The following is a 21,978-nucleotide window of genomic DNA, read 5'->3' as shown; positions in this document are numbered from 1 at the left end:
TGGATACCAGTGTAGAACTCACTTGAGAGTAGAGTCAGTCTCTAGGTATGAAGTTAAAATGAACTGGGATGAGTTGGAAGAGGCAATTGGCAATTGGCCTGATGTTGTACTGAGACCCTGACATGGGAACTATTACAATGAAGTAGGTCATTTAATTCTGACATGGCCCAAACTACTGAGGCAGTTTCAAGCCAGTTTTTTAAAAATACAGTGTTATATCTTTAATTTATTGTTTTATATAGAATATTTAAGTGCTTCTTAAATGCTTAGCTTAAAATTATCACTAATTACTTTGTGTTTCAACAGTTTTTTCAAATTTCTCTGTGCTGATTTATTTTTGAAATCAAGGAGACTACCCAGGATAAGGAGTGTTTATATCAGGGCAGTGCAGAATTCTGTAGTTGGAGACATTTTCTATATTCATAATGGTGGATCTGTCTGTCTCAGTAATATAGATGGAAATGTGTGCAAGGAATGGGGTGTTCTTTTCTGTTAAGAGCTACTGACCTGCGGAAGACAGAAGCAGGATCAGAGCAGTTTCCTAGAGAAGAAGAGAAGGGAATTAACGTTATGGAAGATCCATTGTGTGTTAGGTATTAGACAATTTACAAGTTTTAGTTCATTTAATTTAATTCTTAGTACAATTCTGTGAGGATGACATTATCCCTATATTCCTGTTGAGCAAACTGAAGCACTTAGTTTATTTAATTTACCAAGGCTATACAGCTAATTGTTGGAGCTGGAATTGAATTCTGGTTTTCTGTCTTTAAAACCTATGTTCCGTTTTTTATTGAAAAGTATAATAAATGCTGAAGATAAGATTTAATTCTATATTCTATTTGGTGAAAAGAGAGAGGAAAAGGGGCTCAGAGAAGCAGCAGTACAGAGTGTCAGGAGTGGGGGTGGAGAAAGAAAACGGAGGAAAAGAAGAGGAAGGGAAAGAGAGAAAGTCCTTCAAAAGAAGACAGAGAATTTTGTTAGGTTTGGAGGTAACAAGGTGCTAGTCACTTGGGCTGTAGGCTTCATTAGTTTATTATTAGTTATGTGCTGTCTTTTGCATCAATTGTAGCTGACTAACCAGTATTCATAGCTTTTGCATTATTCTTACTCTCAAGCCTCTTAAACGCTTGACTTTAAATAGATTGTTTAGACCCTCTCACTATAGCATATTATTTTCTGAGCTGTAATATCAGAGAAAAGAGTGATAGGACCAACCCTGGATGGCTTACCAAGTCAGAGAGGGTCCTTTACCGATTAACAAAGTCAAGTTGAAGGAGCTTCCCAACCCAGATGACTGCTGTGTTGCGAAATTTAGGCTATGGTTTAATAATATGATGAAATGATGATGAAATGAAAATAGTAATTTATTGCGTGTCTACTGTATATCTGTATTTTACCAGGATCTTTATATTCATAATCTCATTTGAACCTCATAGTTTTTATTGGTTATTATTATCCCTGTTTTACAGATGTAGAAAATAAGGCTTCAGAGAGGTTCTCTAATCAAGTTTGTATACCTTTGTATTGAGGAGCTTGAGGACATTCTCAAGCTTGAAAAATAAATGTCTTTAGCATTATTTTTTCTTAAATTTTATGGTATTAGTAACCTACAAAAATTATCTATTGGATTTCTTCATAGTGGGGGAGTGGAGGCTAGAGTTTTTTATTATTTTAAATTATTCATTCAAGCCACACATGGTGGCTCAGGCCTGTAGTACCAGCTACTCGGGAGACTGAAGCAGGAGGATCACTTGAGCCCAGGAATTTGAGACCAGCCTGGACAACATAGTGAGACCCCCATCTCTAAAAAAGAAAAGAAAAGAAAAAGTTATTTATTCAAATAAGCAGTATGTTCCTATTATGGTTCCTGTTCTGTTCTGGGTAAACCAGATATAAGGTGAACATAGGCCTTCATGTTCTCAGCCTGTGACATGAAAAAGAAACAAAACAACTGTTAGAGTGTGTTGAGTTCTCAAAGAGAGATCTGTGTGAAATGCTGTGTTGGAGCCTAGAATCCCTCCCAGTTGGCAAATTTATATTCTCATTAATTCCAAGGCATATTGTAGAGGGTACAACTGCTTTGTTTTGGGCAGCTTAGAGATTCCTGTGACCTAGTGTTGGTTGAATTGCCAAGGCCTGAGTCAAATGCTTAACCTGAAAGGCTTTAAGTATGAGATTAGTGTAGTTATAACCTGTTTTTAAAAGTGCTATAAAATTGTATGTAGAATATGATAAAAATAAATATATTTACACACATCACAGTCTTTGGAGTTAGAGTTGGGTGTGCTTCAGTTTCTTCATCTCCAAAATGGGGATAAAATACTTATATCTCTTTGCTCTGATGCTTTATTCAGGTCAGTGCCTTGGATAAGAGTTGGATAGTTGTCGCTCTTCAACAGACCTCATTCCAATGGACCATTTGATGGCAGCCTTGCGTATTTTAATTTATTAATTTAAAATTTTATTTATTTCTAGTTAATAAAGCAGATCTGTCATAGGATTAATTTCCTGTGTTGTGGAAATTATAATTATAAATGCTACTACATTTATCAATTATAGCAACTCCCTTGTGTTCTTGCCCATATAAATATCATAACCAAGAGAAAATATATGCATTATTGATGTGATTTCTATGGAGAATACCATCTGGCATATAAATTGTAATTGGATCTGATATTAGAAAGACAAGTTGCACTAAGCTTAATATACATAGGACATTATATTAACTCTTAGTTTTCCATCTTAAAAATGAAATAGAGGCCAGCATTCCTGGCCTTTGGCTCAGCGAGGCTCTCTGCTTCCAATGATAATGCAGTGACTGGTGTCAGAACCAGCCCTCCCTCGATAAAAAGGTATAAAACTGGACAAAGTAAATAATGCAACTGTGTCAGACAGTGGACAATACTTAGTAGTTATTGTTAATACATTTAAAGGAAAATACAATGAACAATAAGTAGTTTCAACAGAGAAATAGAATCTAGACCTGTAGTAACTTTATGGCAAATTTCACTTAGCAGATTAGATACAACAGAAGAAGTCAGTGAACTTGAAGAGAGTGCAAGAGCAATTATCCAGTCAGAACCACAGAAAGAAAAAATATTAAAGAGAAATGAACAGAGCCTCAGGAACCTGTGACACTATCAAATAGTCTAACATATATGAGAAGTGAACAGAAAAATAATTAAAGAAATAATGGCTGGAAAATTCCTAAATTTGATTCAAAAAACATTGACTTACAGATCTAAGAAGCTCATCAAACCCTAAGAAAGATAAATATTGGGGAAAAGACCTACATACATCGTAGTTAAACTTCGAAACCTAAAAGCAAAGAGAGGCTGCTCCTGGTGCTACCTGTGTGCTCGTTCAGTGTGGAGCTGGTACCTTTCTGTTGTGAAGTGGCAGCTGAAGAGACTCTGGCAAGTGCTGTGGCCTACAAAAAGCCCAAGGAAGGAGTCAAGACTGAGAACAACGATCATTTTAATCTGAAGGTCGAGGTGGGGGAAAGGATGGTTCTGTCATGCGGTTTAAGATTAAGAGGCAACAACACTTAGTAAACTTATGAAAGCCCATTGTGAATGACAGGGTTTGTCAGGGGGGCAGATAAGATTGCAATTTGATGGGCAGCCAATCAGTGAAACAGACACACCTGTGCAGTTGGAAGTAAGGCTAAAGATACAGTTGATGTGTTCCAGTAGCAGCCAGGAAGTGTCTGCTAAAAAGGAACTGCTACTTTACTCCATAACTGTTCTTGCAGACCAACAATACATTCTCAAATAGACAACTGCAGTTTGGTTCCACCACATCCTGACTACTACATATAGTTTTCTCTATTCTTTCATTTCCCCCTTCCCCATTTCTTTATTGTCTATAAAGTAACTGGTATATGTGCACAAGCATATTGCTTATTTTCCCTTTTTTTTTAACTAAATGGCCAGTGGTATATTTTGACTGACGTGAAATGGAGATGGGATGAGGAAAAATACTGGTTCTGTGAAAATACCCCCTTTCTCCATTAGTGGTGTGCTTATCTTTATATTCCAGTAAGTTATTTTGGTCTCACTGTTTTAACAACCAAAACCCCATAAAAATCCTTGCATACCTTGTTCAATTGGAGAATTTTAATGTTTTTCATTTATCATCTTAGAACCAAGGACAGTTTTATAACTTTTGTACATAGCTGTTACACGTAGGGCAATCTGTCTTTAAGGGGGTATAAATTACTTTTAAAAAAATGAATCCTGGTTTTCCCTTCAAGTCAAACATCTTGTTGTTTAAATAAATTTCTTGTTTAAAAAAATAAAAATAAAGATAAAATCTTGAAAGCAGATGGAGAAAAGGAGATATTACATACAAGGGTAGGAATTATCGCTGACTTCTCACCATAAACAATAGAGATCAGAAGACAATGAAAGATCATTAAGGTCTTCAAATAAAAAAACCCAAAAACCTGTCATCCCAGAATTCTTTATCTAATGAAAATATCCTTCAAAAATGAGGATGAAATAAGGACATTTTCAAATAAAGAAAAGTTAGGAAAATTTGTTGCTAGCAGGACTGCATTACAAAAAATGAACGTTCAAGGATATCCTTTAGGCCAAAGGGAAGTGATCCCAGATGGAAACTGGGCCATATAGGAAAAATGAAGATCTTTGGAAATGGTAAATAGCGGGCAAATATGAAAGATTCTCTTTCCTTTCTTCTTATAACTTGCTTAAAAGATAACTGTTTAAAGCAAAAATAATAACCCTGTAAAGTGAGGTTTTGAACATATGTAAAAGTAAAAGATATGACAACATGCGCACAGGGATGGGGGGGTGAGTGAATGGAATTTCACTGTTGTAAAGTTATTACATTTGTGTAAAAGGAAGTAAGTGGGAAGTAGGAATGTTGTGTATAAAGTGAGACGAGAGAATGGTAAAGTAGTAAGTATGAAATGTCAGATTTGAAGAGGTATTATATTGACTGTAAATAGACTGATAAGTTAAGGGTGAATATTGTTAGCCTTAGAACAACTATTTAAATAACATTAAAAAAAGGAGATATACAGTCGTGCACCACATACCAATGTTTTGGCCAACAACATGACAGTGGTCCCATAAAATTATAATATAGTATTTTTACTGTAGCTCTTCTATGTTTAGATATTTTAAGATACATAAATACTTAACCATTGCGTTACAGTTGCCTCCAGTATTCAGTACAGTAGTATGCCGTACACGTTTATAGCCTAGGAGCAATAGGCTATATCATATAGCCTAGGTGTATAGGAGGCTATACCATCTAAGGTTGTGTTGAGTACACTCTATGATGGTTCCCACAACAACAAAATCACCAAACAATGCATTTCTCTGAACATTATTCCCATTGTTAACTGATGCATGACTGAGTCTAAGAAGCCAATAGAAGAAATAAAATGAAACACTAAAAATGTTTAGTTAACCCCAAAGAAGGAAATTTTGACACATTCTACAACATGGATGGACCTTGAAGACATTGTGTTTAATGAGTAAGCCAATCACAAAAGGGTAAATATTGTATGATTCCTCTTGTGAGGTTCCTAGAGTAGTCAAATTCATAGAGACAGAGTAGAATGGTGGTTGCCAGAGGCTGGGGCAGAGGGGAGTGAAGAGTTAATGTTTAATGGGTACAGAGTTTCAGTTTTGCAATATGAAAAGAGTTCTAGAGATGGATGGTGGTGATGAATGTACAACAGTGTGAATGTACTTAATGCCACAGAACTGTACACTTAAAAATGGTTAAGATGGTAAATTTTATGTTACATATATTTGGCCATAATAAAGAATTTGTTTTAAAAAAGGATAATCAAGGAAATAACAGAGACCACACAATTTATGGATATTAGGAAGAGAAGTGAAGATATTACTATAAATCTTACATACATTGAAAGGATAATAAGGGCATATTATGATAAACTTTATGCTTTAAAAAATCGACAATTTAGGCAAAATGAACAAATTCCTTGGAAAGCACAGCTTACCAAAAACAAGGCGAAATAGAATATCAGAATAGCCCTATATCTGTTAAAGAACTTGAATCCATAATCAGAAAGTGTCAGGCCTAGATGGTTTCACTAAGTTCTGTAAACATTCAATGAAGGATCTAATACCAGTCTTACACAAATTCTCAATGAAAATAGACAAGGGATTACTTCCCAACCCATTTTATGAGGCTAGCAAAATCTTGGCCAAAATATGACAAATATAAGAAAACAAGATTACAGACCAAATATCCTTCATGAACAAAAGATACAGAAATCCTTAACAAAATGTTAGCAAATTAAATGTAGCAATATATAATAAAGATAATACAGCATGACCCAGAAGGGCAAAGTTGGTTCACCATTTAAAAATCAGTCTATGTACTCATCACATTAACAGAATTGCAGAAAAAACATTTGGCAAAATTCAAAACCCACTCATACAAAAACTTTCAGCAAAGTAGAAAAGAAGGAACCTTCCTCAGTCTGGTAAAGGCTATCTGAGAAGTTTTACAACTAGCATCATATGTAATGGGGAAGGACTTAATGTTTTCCTCCTAAGATTGGGGAATAAGGGAAAGATGACCATTCTCATCACTTTTATTTATTTTACCAGAAGTTTTGACCAGTGCAATAAGGCAAGAACAGGAAATAAAAGGCATAAAGACTGATAAGGAAGAAGTAAAACTATTTACAAGTGACATTATTGCCATGTACAAAAATCCTTAGGAATTTATCAAAACAAAAACAAGCCATAACAATTCTCTTAACAGTCATTTTGCAAGGTTGCAGGATATAAGGTCTGAAGGAAAGACAGTTTTTTCCTACTCTCACACACACTCAATACTTCTGACACCAGATGTTGGGGGGGTGGTTCCACACACTAAGAAGTTCTTCATTGGCCACCAGCTGGGTATCCTTTAACTTAATTCAATTCTGACATTATTTATCTGGAGTGTCTGCCCCCACTTAAGACACCAATCACAAGTGGTAGGTTGTCACCTGTACTTTTGGCCAACTGGCAATAAACTGGGGTTCCCAATACCCCCTCTGTGGGTTCAATCTGCTAGGATGGCTCACAGATCTCCGGGAAATAATTACATTCACTGATTTGTCATAAAGGATATTTAGAATTTACAGATGAATAGCCAGATGCACAGATGCATGGGGTGAAGTATTGGGGAATGCACATGGAGCTTCCATGCCCTCTCTGTGTGTACTGCCCTCCAAGTACCTCCATGTGTTCAGCAATCTGGACCCCGCAGTTCAGGAATTTTTATGGAAGGTTCATTATGTAGGCATGAGTGACTAAATCATTGGTCCGTGGTGATCAACCCAACCTTCAGCTCTCTGAACATGTGGTTGGTTCCCTTGACAACCAACCAGACCCGATCTTGAGACTGTCCAGGAGCCCACCAGAAGTCACCTCATTAGAACAAAAGATGCTTCTATCACCCAGGAAATTCCAGAGTGTTTAGGAGCTGTGTCTCAGGAACTGGGGTCAAAGACTCAGTATTAGAACAAAGCACCCCTATCAACGAGGGTTTTAGGAACTCTGTCTAAGGAACTGGGGGGCAGAGACTGAAGGAAAAAAAATATATTTCTAGAGATGGGGTCTTGCTCTGGCAGTGGCACGAGCATACCTTACTGCACACTTAACTCCTGGGCTCAAACACTCCTCTACTTCAGCCTCCTGAGTAGTTAGGACAACAGGCCCATGCCACCATGCCCAGCTAATTAAAAAAAAATTTTTTTTTATAGACATAGAATCTTGCTGTGTTGCCCAGGTTGGTCTCAAACTCCTGGTCTCAAGTGATGCTCTGGCCACAGCCTCCCAAAGTGCGGAGATTACAGGCACGAGCCATTTCACCTGGCCCTATTTCTTAATATATAATAATATTACACAAGGTCAATATATAAAATGTAATTGTATTTCTATATATTAGAAGCATGCAAATAGAAAATAAGATTAAATAATATACACAGTGGCATCAAAAAAGAAAATACTTAGAAAAAAATGAACATAAAAAGCCTCTATACTTAAAACTATAAAAATACTGTTGAGAGGAATTAAAGATTTAAATAAGAGGTAAGAAGGAAATGTAAATAAGGAGAAATTTATGATGCCCATGTATTGGAAGACTTAATATCATTAAGATCCCCATTTTTTCAAGATTGATCTATAGATTCAGTGCAATCTTAATTAAAATCCTAGCAGCTTTTTTATTAAATAGAAATCAACAGCTGATTCTAAAATTTACATGAAAATGCAAAGGATCTAGACTAGCCAAAATAATTTTGGAAAATAGGACTTATAGAACTTGGAGGGCTCACACGACCTCATTTCAAGTCTTACTATGGTAATCAGGACACAATAATACTGGCGAAAGGTCAGTGGAACAGACTATTAGAGTCTAGAAATAGACCCATGCATGTGTAGTCAATTGAATTTTGATAAAGGTGACAATGTAACTAAATGGGGGTAAGGATAGTATTTTAAATATAACTGCTGAAATAACTAGGTATCTATATAGACAAAATAAGGAACCGTAATTCCTACCTCACACTATATACAAAAATCAGTTTGAAGTGGATCATAGATCTAAGCATAAAAGCTAAAACTATAAAATTTATAGAAAAGGAGAAAATCATGCCCTTGGAGTAGGCAAAAATTTTTAGACAGGACACAAAAGGCATTAACCACAAAAGAAATATTGATAAATTGGATTTCTCAAGATTCCTTCTGCTCTTTAAATTGTTTCACCAAGAAAATGAAAACAGCAAGCCACAGACTGGGAAAAATATTGACAAGATACACTGGGCACAAGACTTGGCTCCTGAAGCTGTAATGATCTCTTACAACTTAATAAGAAGGCAGATAACCTAGATAAGCAATTGGCAAAAGACTTGAACAGAATAGTGCACAAAAAAATATACAAATGGCCAATAAGAATCTTTGAATGTTTTTGTCCCCTCTAAAAATGCATGTGTTAGAAACTTAACCCCTAATGCAACAGGGTTGAGAGATGGGTCCTTTGGGGAAGTGACTAGGTCATGAGTGCTCTGCCCTAATAAGTGGATTAATGCCATTATAAAAGGGCTTGACAGAGGGAGTTTGGTCCCCTAGGCCGTTCCACCTTCTGCCATGTGAGAACACGGTGTTCCTTCCTTCTGGTGGATGCAGAGGTCAAGGTGCCATATTGGAAGTGAAGACCAGGCCCTTCTTAGACACTGAATCTGCCAGTGCCTTGATCTTGCTTCCCAGCATCCAGAACAGTGAGAAAATAAATTTGTTTTTGAGAAATTAGTCAGTTATTATAGTAGCAGCAATGGACTAAGACACACCTCAAAAGATATTCATCATCATTAGACGTCAAGGAAATGCAAGTTAAACCCTCAGTGAGATGATACTTCATACCCATTAGAATGGCTAAAATTAAAAAGATTGGGAATGCTTAGTATTGAAGAAAATGTGGAGTAGCTCAACTCTCTTATGTTGTCGAATGGATTGTAAAATGACACAACCACTGTGGAAAACAATTGGCAATTTCATACAAAGTTAAGCATAAATTGGCCCGGCGAGGTGGCTCATGCCTGTAATCCTAGCACTCTGGGAGGCCGAGGCGGGTGGATCGCTCAAGGTCAGGAGTTCGAGACCAGCCTGAGCAAGAGCGAGACCCCATCTCTACTAAAAAAATAGAAAGAAATTAGCTGGCCAACTAAAATATATACAGAAAAAATTAGCCGGGCATGGTGGCGCATGCCTGTAGTCCCAGCTACTGGAGAGGCTGAGGCAGTAGGATCGCTTAAGCCCAGGAGTTTGAGGTTGCTGTGAGCTAGGTTGACGCCACGGCACTCACTCTAGCCAGGGCAGCACAGTGACACTCTGTCTCAAAAAAAAAAAAAAGTTAAGCATAAATTTAGTGCATGACTCAGCAACTCTACTAATAGATATTTACCCAAGAGAAATGAAAACCTGTGCCTAAAAAAAGGCTTGTGAAAAATGTTTATGGTAGCTTTATTAACAATAGCCAAGTATTGGAGACAATTTAAATTTCCATCAGCAGGTGAATGAAACACACATACCTTACACAAAAATAAATGTCAGATAGGTTCAAGATTTAATTGTAAAAAACTAAAAATATAGAAGAAAATAAAGAATATGATATTTGGGTTGAGAAAGATTTTATTATCATGACACCAAGGTCAGAAACCATAAAATAAATGAATGAAAAACGTTATTATCTTTTATTAAAACTTCTGTTTGAAAGAAATTCTAAGCAAAGTTAAGACAAATGAAAAGATATTTTCAGTATGTATACTAGACAAAGATATTCTTACTATATAAAGAGCTCATATAAATTATTTGGAAAAATTGAACACTAATAGAAAAATTGATAAAATGCATGAATAGATAATTTCACAGAAGGAAAATTATAAATGGTTGTTATGATTTACAAAAATGTTTATTCTCACTGATTTTAAAGAAATGCAAAGTGTAACATAATGATTATGTTATTTTTACCTTCTATATTGTCAAAGATTTTAGAATGATAATGCCCTGTACATGTATAAATAAGCCATTATTCTTATTAGTGGGTTTCTATAAGAGACTATAACAGTATGTATTCAAAAGTTTGGGCTGGGCGCAGTGGCTCACGCCTGTAATCCTAGCACTCTGGGAGGCCAAGGCGGTAGGATTCATTGAGCTCAGGAGTTTGAGACCAGCCTGAGTAAGAGTGAGACTTGTCTCTACTAAAAATAGAAAAATTAGTCAGGTGTCTTGCCTGCTTGAGCTTGCAGTGAGCTATGATGACACCACTGCACTCTACCTGGGTGACAGAGCGAGACTCATTCTCCAAAAAAAAAAAAAAAGAATAAATGGAAAAGTTCAAATATGCATACCTTTTGATCCAGCAGTTTTACTTCCTAAAGAAATACAGAATAAGCATGCAAAGATATATGTGCAAGTGTGCACATTGCATCATTTTTATGAGAAAAAAATGGAAATGGAAATGATAGAGGATTGAGTAAGTAAATAATGGTGTGCCCATTTGACGAATACTTTGCAGCTATTAGAATGGCTAAAGTAGATCTTTATGTACTGACATGGAAAGTATATCAGGATGATCATTTTCACTTAAACACACACATGCAGACCCTCAAGTGAACATACATACATACAGGTCAATCCCAGGCTTCATTTGCAGGAAGCTCAGAATCAACAGTAGTCAACATTTGTTGGCAGTTAGAATATTCCTGGCATATTCTGTGTCAGATCTTTAGGATAGAAAGATGAAATATGGTGCTGTCCTGCTCTCATGGTGCTTATAATCTTGCAACCCTGTGAGAACATTTTGAACATTTAACTACCTCCTTAGAGCTCACATTGCTCTAAAGTGCTTTGTGTGCATCGTCTTATTTGACCTATTGAGTATGTTTGATAGTATTTCCACATTTTATAAGCGAGACTAGTGAGGCTTAACAAGTTAATGCCTTGTTTGAGATCCCACAGATGGGATAGAAAGTCTGGATTACTCTTATCCCATTTTACAGATGGGAAAACAATTTTAAATGAATTGTTCACTAGCAGAGACAGGGCTTTAACAAAGGTTTTCTATTTTCAGAGTTTGTGCTGTAACAATACTTGGTGTCTGTAATGCCTCCACCTGCTTGAAACACTAAGTTTTTTCCCCTTGGTTTTTCTTCCTCAGTTATTCCCTCAGGAATTTTTTTGACCATAGCAAACTTGGGGCAAAAGGCCTCTTGGTCCACTTATTTCATCTATTTTCACTTTTCAGTGGAAAAAAAATAGGTGATAGGGATGGAGTATCTCTCTACAAGCAAATTTTGGGGGATTATGTATAAATCTGCTTTAAAAGATTATTCATATTTGAACAGTCACTCATATATGCCTTGAGGTCTTGTTATTGGAAAATTATGTCAGCACTTTTATTGATGGAAATATGTCAGTACTCATTGTAGAGTTAATAACTAAACAGTTTATATAAACTGCACTAATGGTTAAGCTAACTCAAATTTATAATTTAAAAGCAAGAAGAACAGGGATTGTACACCATGTCCAGTCCAAGACAGCACTGCTGATGCACTGATAATGGAGTATATTTCAGAGCGTTGCAGGAATCCTGCCCATGTGTGGGCATGAGTGGGAGCAGCTGTGCAGTGCAGTTGAATATCGCAGGGTGTGCAAACTGCTTAACGAAATACTGGTTTAGAGTTCACAGTACAGTCCAGAAAAATGCTATGTTTGGTTTTACCTGTACCACATTTTTGTAACTTAGTAATTTGTTTTGTGGGTTTCTAATAACTTACCTAGGCCCAATTGTAAATAAAAGTAAACATTTGTGGAATTCCATGTGTCACAAAGAAAGGACTTGCATTTTTGGATCAGTTTGTAGTGTAGACCATTAGAAGAACTCGTTGGTACCACTTGTTCTAAGGGTGTATGTGGTGGTAGGAGGCATGCAGAGAGCTCACCGTTCCCTCTCCTACTTTCCACTACTGTTGCTGTGCTTGCTGATCTCATGTTCTAAACTTCCCATCACAGCCTCTCTTCTAGACTGCTGACCCTTATCAATGTCTTTGTCCTCTTTGGCTTGATGAAAGTTCTTCCTACTTCTAGTGAGTGCTCTGTGTGTAGGGATTCCCCCAGCTGGGCCTCTGGGAACCCCAGTTCTTTATATCACAGTCTTCCCAGAATTCACAGGTGCCCTGGGTTAGGAGGGCTGCAACTGGGTCTGCTCTGCAGGTGCTCAGGCACTGTCCCCTGCTGTGCCTGGAGGCACTGTCCCCGCTTCCTCCCAGCCCCTGCTCCTGCTTATGTCCACTCCCAGGTGCCTTGTTGCCTCCCTCTCTCTCCATCCAGTCCAGCCACCTTCGAAGAACTACAGTTCATTAGAGAAATCTAGATCTGTATATATCCAATTTATGGGCTAGCTTTATTTCTCTCAGTAAAGATAGGAAGGTCTTGCCCTCCCAGATACTAAGACATTCTTAAAGCCATACTATTAAAAATACTAGTGTTAATGCTAGGAAGAAAAAGTGACCAATTTAAACAATAGCTCAGAGACAAAACTCATATATACAGGAATTTAATACAGCATAAAAGTGGCACCATAAGTGAAAGCAGAAAGGGCATTCAGGCTCGTTAGATGACGCTGAATAAAACTGAGTTCATACCTAACTCCAGGTACAAATTTAGACTTCAGATGGACTAAAGATTTAAATGAGAATGGTAAAATTAGAAAGTGATAGAAGAAAATAAATGATTATCTTTGTGACTTAGGTGTCTAAAGGAAGGACTAAACAAAACCTTAAAAGCAAAAATTGTAGGCAAAAAAATTGATGAATTTGTTTAAATCAAATTAAGGATTTTGTGCTATTAAGGACATTATTGACAAAGTTAATATACAGATAGTATACTAGGAGAGGAAATTTTCAATATTTAAAATTCACAGGGGTTGATATGTAGAATATACAAGGAACTCCTGCAAATCAGGAAGAAAAAGGCAGCAACCCTAACAGAAAATGTGCAAAGAATTGGAACAATTTGCAGAACAAGAAACCCATGAGTCTAAGCATATGAAGAGATAAGCTCATGGACTGTAAGCAATATTCAAATTAAAATATCACTTTATACTTCTTAGTTTGAAAAAAAAAACCTCGAAAGCTAGATAATGTCAAGTATTGGCAGAAATGTGAGAACACTGTAACCTGTATCCTTTGCAAGTGGGAAAGTAGACTGGTACAGCCATTCTAGAGAGCACTCTAGCAATAAGTAATCAACTTAAGTCTACACATACATTCTGGTCTTCCCCTGTGAGTTCATTCCAATTGCCTGGCAAAGAACTTAAGTATTGGTTGAAAAATGTTTGGGGCCACAGTTTTATTTATATCTCCTGTGAACGTTGCTACTTTGCAGCATCCCCTTAAAACTGCTTCAATTTAGAGTACAAATGCTACCACTTACAAGAAGGGGTTGGGGATGTGTGGTGTATGTTCATATTTATACATATACAAGCATATATATTACATGCAGATTTGCCAGACATATGTGTAAAGTAACTCTAGAAGCATAAAACCCAGAAACAATAACCTTGATTTCTTTCTGGGAAGAAAACATAGCTGGAAGGCAAGAGTGGACTAGATTGTTGGGGAGAGAATATAGGATGAAAGGGGACCAAAGACCAAATCCTGGGGAACTGACAACTAAGGGATGAGCAAGAGGAGGACAGTGTGGGGAGAAGCCTGAGAAGGAGCAGCCAGATAGCTAGGACGGAAAGTCAGAGGAGGAAAAAGTTTCAAGAAAGAAGTCGTGCCAAGGCGTGTATGTGCCCTTTGACCCAGCATTTCCACTTCTAGGAATTCATCTACAGGGATTCATGCACACCTGCAAAATGATCTGTGCACAGGGTTACCCACTGCAGCATTTTTTGTTTATTATTTGCAGCATTGTTTTTAATAGCAAAAGTTTGGAAGCAATTCAAGCGTTCACCGGTAGGGGACAAGTTAGATAGATTATGGTTCCCCCATCCAGTGAGTATTCTGCTCTAGAAGAGTGAGGAGGCTTTGTTTATGCTGATATGGAGAGATTTCTAAGATACACTGTCAGGCATAAAAAGCGAGGATCGGGAGTTGTGTTCGGGGCTTAGAATGTTTTAAACTTTTATCATTGTTCTAAATGGATATAGTTGGTTATTGTTTGCCTTATTATTGCAAAATAGTGGGATTTTTGTTTTTTCTCTGAGCTCTAGTATTCTGTTGTTCTTGTTTTGAGCTTCCTTATTACAAGCAATAGTTGGCACGGAAGAGTGGCAAAATCAAATTTTTAAATTATTGAATTGGCTCCATTTCAAGCTAGTCAGAGTTGTTTTGTGCCTGGCTGCCAAGTGCCTTTATATGGTATTTCAGCTTTTTAATGGAGCTTTGATATGCAGCAGTCGCCCTGAGCCACAAGAGGGCAGAAGAACCTTTCAGTTGCTGCAGGATAGGCTCCCACTGGATATCGCTTCTGGCAAAGTCCTGCATAGAATGGTTCTTCAGCTCACTCAGGACACTGCGTGCACCTGGAAGGCAGGGCCTGCCATCAGAGGAGGCAGTGGAGGGGTGAGAGGCGAGAGCGTGGATTTTTGGAAGCATCTATACCTGCCATTTGTGTACCCCCCCTACCCCCAATTACTTAGTGAACTAGTTATGTTCTTAACCTCTCTTAGAGCTTGAATATGCAAGACATTAGAGACATTATAGCATGATGGAGCATAAACATTGAGGCTTTGGAGTCCACCCCACCAAACTGAGTCCTGGCTCTGCTATTTGAGTATTTTATTTACTTTCATTTATTCAATGAGATAATAAGAGTAAAGCTCTTAGCACTGTGTTGTGGTGAGCACTCAAGAAGTAACTGCTATAATTATATCAGGTATCAGCACAGGTGATTAATAGATCCTTAATAATTTTTATGTGGCTCTTTGTTGTGTATTTAATAATTTCTTTGATTACAAGCAAGGTGGTAATATTTTCTGGAGGACAATTTCAAAGCTCCTTTCTCAGAGGGGCTCTCAAGATGTTTGTGATCTTTCATTAGTTTCTTGCAAATAATTAGTCTTTTACTAGTATAGTACATTCTGAAGTTTTGCAGAGTCTCAATTTCAAAGCTTCCGTCCCATTGTGATTTTATGTATTTTTTAATTGGAAAATATGGTATTTGTGCCATATACTGAGACACAGTTGGGCGACATAATATATCAAGGATATAGTGCCTGTCTGAGGTTGAGATTCAGGGGAAGCAAATTCTGAGGTAAAGATGAGTGTGTGGAAAGCTTAGTAGACACTCCTGGAAAGAAAAGAAAGGGAGGGGAAAGAGCAGGGAACAGGAAAGGGAAGGGAAGGGCAAAGGGAGAGGGTTGTATACAGGGAACTTGGCCTGTGACTCCATCTCAGAAAAGGCCTCAGCCCACCCCATGGGGACTGTGGAGTTGGGGTGGCCCTTCCTTGGCGGCTGGAGTGAGAGGGTTGTGTCTCTGTACTTCCTCCCGCCCAGTCGTTGGATGAGGGCTGCCCCCGGAAGGCACAGGACCCCAGGCCAGGCAGCGCCCTTCTGCCAAGGCGTTTCTAAAGAGGGCTGATCCCAGCAGCTGGGGTTATCTGAGTGGCACAGCATGGCTTCCCCCACAGTGCCCAAGTCCCCTGAAAGACAGCTTCAGACAGAATTGCTTGGGAATAACACTTGGGAATAACACTTAGGAATAATTGTTTTTTTGACTTTAAAAATTCAGGATAATATTATTTTGGTCAGGGTAGACTCTAGTGAAACAAACTACCCCCAAATTTTGGTGATTTAATACAATAAAGGTTATTTCTCTCTTGTCACAACCTGGTGCAGGTCTGTGGTGGTTGCGAGGGTGGGGCGGGGATTCTGTTCTACCTACTTCACGTAGAGGCAGGATCCTCTGACGCAGCTCACAGAGGAGACACAGGCAGGCGCAGGGAGAATCATGCAGAAGGTCTGGTGGGCCAGGCCTAGAGGTCACGTGCTTCCCTGCAGCCCACCTTCCACTGATGAGAACTCAGTCGGTGGTCCCACCCAACCCACCCAGCTCAGGAAGCAGCTCTGTGCCCAGGAGAACAGGAGGCCATTTGCAGACGCCCTCGCGGCTGCCGTGTGTGCTGCTCACACCTCTGTGGGGGCTCAAGTTCATCACTACTGGTGAATCAAAGACACCTCAAAAACTGTGTTTCAGATTCCCCAGTGTTAGAATACTTAAATTGCCACCATCATGATATCATAATTTTACTTAACTGGGAGCATTTTAAAAGGCCGAGGAAAGCTAGATTTTACCAAACAGAAGGGCTAAAAGGGAGGAATACAGAGCTGAGAATTTAAGGATTCCTTGCTCTGGAAAGGCAAAAAGAGGCAAAATAATTTCTCGTGTGTGTGTGTGTGTGTGTGTGTGTGTGTGTGTGTGTGTGTGTGCGCGCGCGCGCGCATAGTGGTATGGAAGAAAATGTCTTGTCACGTAGCTGTGAAAACAAGCTCTTCTCTCTCCCCCAGCTATAGCAGGAATGTCTTCAGCATGGTAACATGGAGATAGTTGGGGGATCTGGGATTATAAGGAAATATTCATGTAAACAGCACTGATGGCTCTTTGCTGGATATATGCAAATACCACCCAAGTAGCCCTTGAATTGGAGGAAGAGAGGCCAAGGAAGAGAGATATCAGTTACTTTTTCTGTCAGTCAACAAGGATTACTGCAGAGTGACAGCTCGTTACTTACTGTGCTTATTCTAGGCAGTGCAGGCATACAGGAAGAGAGCACCTGGGCCTGACAAGTTCGCACGCTGCAAGCTAAGGCTCACGGAACATAACCACAGACAAGACAGGGTGATAGGAAGTGTTTAAGAAATGAGAGAGAAGTGACAGGTTTGGTTTTTTTTTTTTTATTGAGACCAAGGTCTTGCTCTGTTGCCCAGGCTGGAGTGCAGTGGCATGATCATAGCTCACTGTAGCCTTGAACTGCTCTCCCCATGTTGCTCAGGCTGATCTTACAGGTGTCAACAACCATGCTCAGCTAAGAAGTGACAATTTTAAAAAATAAAATTTAAAAAATAGGGCTGGGCATGGTGGCTCATGCCTATAGTCCAAGCAACTTGGTGGAGGATTATTTGAGGCCAGAAGTTCAAGACCAGCCTGGGCAACATAGCAAGACCCCATCTCTAAAAAATTAAAATTAGCCAGGCATGGTGGTGTGTGCCTATAGTCCCAGCTACTCAGGAGCCCAGGAGTTGGAGGCTGCAGTGACCTCTGATTGCACCACTGTACTCCATCCTGGACAGAATGAGACCCCGTCTCTAAAGAAAAAACAAATAAATAAAATTTAAAAAGTAAATAAGAAGCAAAGTGAAGGAAGGCTTTGAGAAAGAGATGGGCTCTGAAGCAGGGACCTTGCTGGGTGGGATAGGACAGTCTGGGACCTGGGGGGAGTGCTCCTAGTTCTGAAGCTTCAGTGAGAGTCACGTGAGGAATGGTGGGGTGAGGCGTAATGGAGTAGGTGGAAGCCCTGATGTCTGTGGGGAGTTTAGATTTAGGGCAACAGAGCCATTAAAGGTTCTCACCCTTACTGGAAAGACCTGGTGGGAATGTGGCGTTTTGGACTTTTGTGTGAAGGAGGATTAACAACACAGAGGTTTCTTGTGGAATTTCTATTTGAGCACCTAGAATTTAAAACTGGGGGTTATGTTCCTTTATTCCCTCAGTGAAGTTCATTCCACATCCATTTAGTCATACTTATTAAACAAGTTGCTGTGCCAGTCTGGTATGGTAATTTTTAAGATCAAAATTAATTTGATCTAATTTTTAAGATTAAAATTAAAGTAGACACAGTCCCTACTTTTGAGGAGATTATGGTCTGGTTAGGTAAGATATACTTTTTAAAAATAAATGCTAAAACAGGTGCTCCATGTCCTGGGGGGTTGCACAGCGGTGCTTACAGTGCTTACCAACCTTTTAAAAAGCCCACAGTCACTGTTGATTGATATTTAAAATAAAATAAATGCCATAATTAAAAATTAAATTCTACTGCCCACCACTGCCCTTGATTATTACAGTTACACAGGGAGTGGCCAATTTGACCTAGAAACACAGCACTGGGGGATGGGTGCAAGAAAGGCTTCACAGAGGAAGTGACTGTCAAGCCTGGACTTGAAGGTGAATGAGTAAGGTAAGAAGTTCATTCTAGAAAAGAGCATGAATAAGATGTAGGGGCCTGGAAAAGGGCTGGAAGAGTCTGGTATGGAAAGCTGAGTTTGGACTCTGAGTTAGGTGGTAGCAGCTGATGAAGGATTTCAGGCAGGTGAGAAATGTGATTGGATTTGCATTTTAGATGGCTACAGTTGGCAGCAACGTGGAGGACAGATTGAAAGGGAAAGAGCCACAGCACCTCACTGACTGGGGAAGTCCAGGGATGGATAGGATGCCCGGAAAGGTTTCATGGTGGAGGTGATATCTGAGCTGATTACGGAAGGAGAGGAGGAGCCGAGAGTAGCAGTAGGGGCATTTCTAGCAGAGGCCAATGCAGAAGGAGTGAAGGAGCATGGCATGTTTGAAAACTATGGGAAGACGAGCATGGCTGGCATGTAGAGTATAAATGGGGTCAGGTGGGTGTAACCTGTAACTCGGGTCACAAAGGATGTGCTTTGTATGTCATGTTAAAAAGTTTATCAGGTAAATGAAGGCAAAGCCACAGATGATACACAAAGCAAGTCTCAACACGTTTCAAGGATTGATGGCATTCAGAGTAAATTCTCTCACCACAGTGGAATTGAGCTAGAAATCAATAACAGAAAAATAACTAGAATGTCCTTGTATGTTTAGAAATTAAGAAATAAACTTGTAAGTAATCGCTGGGTCAATAAATCATGGAAATTAAAAATATTCTGAATTGAATGATATTGAATACACTACATGTCAAAACCCAACAAAGAACTCAAGAAAAGAAGATTACAGGCCAAGCTACTTAAAAATACAGATGTTAAAGTCCTGGAGAAAATTTTAGCAGGTTCCACAATATATAAAAATGGTAATGTTTCATGATCTAGTTGGGCTTATCCTAAGGTAATCAACATGGTTAACTTAACATTAGAGAAATTTATCTCTGTAGTTAATCATATTAATAGGTTAAATAGATTTTAATAGATTAAAAAGAAAAATCATATTTCATTAGATACAGAAAAAGCATTCAATAAAATTCCACATCCTCTCAGACTGGAACTGCTTAGCAAACTGGGACTAGTAGCGAGCTTTAATCTGAAAAAGAGTATCTGTCCATAAAAACTCAAGCAAACATCTTATTTAAGGGTGAAATTTTGAAAGTTTTCCCTCCAAATCAGAGGCAAGACAAAGATGTTCCCGAACCACTTTTTCTACGGTATTAGGCTGGATGCCTAGCCTGGTGCACTGAGGCAAGAGAAAACATGATGAAAGTCTGAAGAAATAATAGGGTGGAGAGGAGGGCATGAGTTTGAGAGAAATTTAGGAAGAAGGCTTGCCATGCCTTGGGTTCATGTGTTCGTTTCTTTTGTTCAACAAGTACTGATGAAATATATACTCTGGTAATGGGGCAAGTAGGAAGGAGAAGCAAAGGAATGGGCCTGGCATTTACTCACTTTCTACCCTGTGAAGGCTCTGGACTCGATGCTTTCACATATTTTATCTTATTTCATTCACATATTCTCTTTGCTATCTCGAAAACTCATGTAATTAGTCATTAGGGAAACCACATGAGAAAAAGGTATACTGTATTTGCATAAATCATTCCCATTGTAAAATACTAGCTCAAGTTTGTATTTTGTTATTAAGAGTATGTTGTAATTTATGTAGTAGTTTTCTTTTTATTTTCTCTCTCTCTCATTTTATCCATAGAGCAGGTCTTTGAAGTAGAATAAAGCCTGGCAAATGGTCTTTTTCTAATTTTATAGATAAAGAAGCAAGTACAAAATTACACTCATTAGCTCAATGTCAATATGGGATTAAAACTTTAATCTTTCATCCCAGGGAGTAAATAATTTATACTACAACTTGAAAGCACATAATCAAAAGATTTTTGAAATGGAAATATGCTGCTGTCCTAGAAGCATGGTTTAGGGGATCACACAGAGAACTTTCTAGGAAGAGTCTTTGTAAGACTCAGAGAGAGACAGGGGGAAGGAGAGAGGAGAGGAGAGATGGGAGAGACAGAGGAGGGAGCGAGAAACAGAGAGAGGGGAGAAGAAAGGAGAGAGAGAGGGGAGAGAAAAGATCTCCACCCCAGTGGAGAGGCCTCCCAAGGCCTTGGCTGTGTGCATAGATTAACACAAACAGCGTATTTTAAAAGTATTGACACAGGAGGGAGGTGTAACCTCATTATGACTTGCTGAGGTAGGAGGGACTGATGACAAAAACATGATAATGAAAAGGTACATCTGTCCAAAGATCCAATTTAATGGAGAAAAGGAAGCAAGCTGTCCTGGAGGTGAGTATAGGAATAAAAATTACAATACTTGGACAGTCGTTGACTAACTGTTAATACTAGAAACAAAGCATCTGATAAAAATCTTGCCTTGCTTCTCATTGCTTAGAAAGGAGAAGAAATTATTCAGTTTATCAAACGTTTCTGAATTCCTGCTATAGGCCAGGTACTTTGTCAAGTGCCTGGAATGTCATGTCCAGTGAAGTTCAATCTCTGAGCTGGAAGAAATCTCTGAGCCCTGATCTCTAGCATGAAGAATCCAAAACTTCCTCTCATGGCCTAAAAAGCCCTTCATATTCTGATCTCTGACTGTCTTTGCAGCCTCATCTTCCAAAATAATAAAAATAGCTGCCGTCTGTTGAGTTGAAGTGCATCATGTGCCTTACCTGCCTTGATCTGATTTTCCTCGTCCTGTTGTAGCTGCCAAATCCAGCAGATTCTTTCGTCCCTCATCAGTTATCCCTCCCCTCAGACATTTCCATCCTCTGCTTTTCTCCTGGTTCTTTCCCTTGGGGCCATAAACACGCTCGCTTATGGACATATAAATAAAGCCATGGTTGTTAAAGTTGTGATAATTGTGCTATTAATTTCAGGAAAATAAATTTCTTAGACAAATGAACACCTCTCTTTGGTTTTTATAGAAGATTGTTTCAAAGGTGTGGTGTGTGCTCCTGGGTGCTAGTACATCATTTTTCTCTCTTCCTGGAGTGTGGAAATTAAAAGGAAAAATACGAAGTGGGGGAATATGAGAAGACAGCTAATTTGAAACTGAACGTATCTAGTAGAGGCGGTCCTTGTTTTTATTTTATATACGTATGTGGTTTTTATAATGGTGTGCAGATTTCCTGAAATCCAGAGTGCTTGTGACCAGCCTGAACGTCCTTCATGAACCCATTGCTTACGTCCGATTCTTTTCATCCACACTCTCGGTGCCCTTTCCTAGCCTAGTGATTTTT

At 38.7% G+C, this 21,978-nt stretch overlaps 1 protein-coding gene and 1 pseudogene across 3 annotated transcripts in view; both read left to right on the top strand.

Annotated features, from left to right (window-relative positions):
* The window catches only part of ST3GAL3 (ST3 beta-galactoside alpha-2,3-sialyltransferase 3), a 174,362-nt gene that overhangs the window by 23,724 nt on the left and 128,660 nt on the right, over window positions 1-21,978 (top strand). The window lies entirely within an intron of this gene.
* LOC123634150 lies at window positions 3,309-4,304 on the top strand (annotated as a pseudogene).

Source organism: Lemur catta, chromosome 3, assembly GCF_020740605.2.
Source record: "Lemur catta isolate mLemCat1 chromosome 3, mLemCat1.pri, whole genome shotgun sequence".
NCBI classification, from domain to species: Eukaryota; Metazoa; Chordata; class Mammalia; order Primates; family Lemuridae; genus Lemur; species Lemur catta.
The sequence above is the reverse complement of the archived record's forward strand: the minus strand, read 5'-3'. Positions and strand labels throughout refer to the sequence as shown.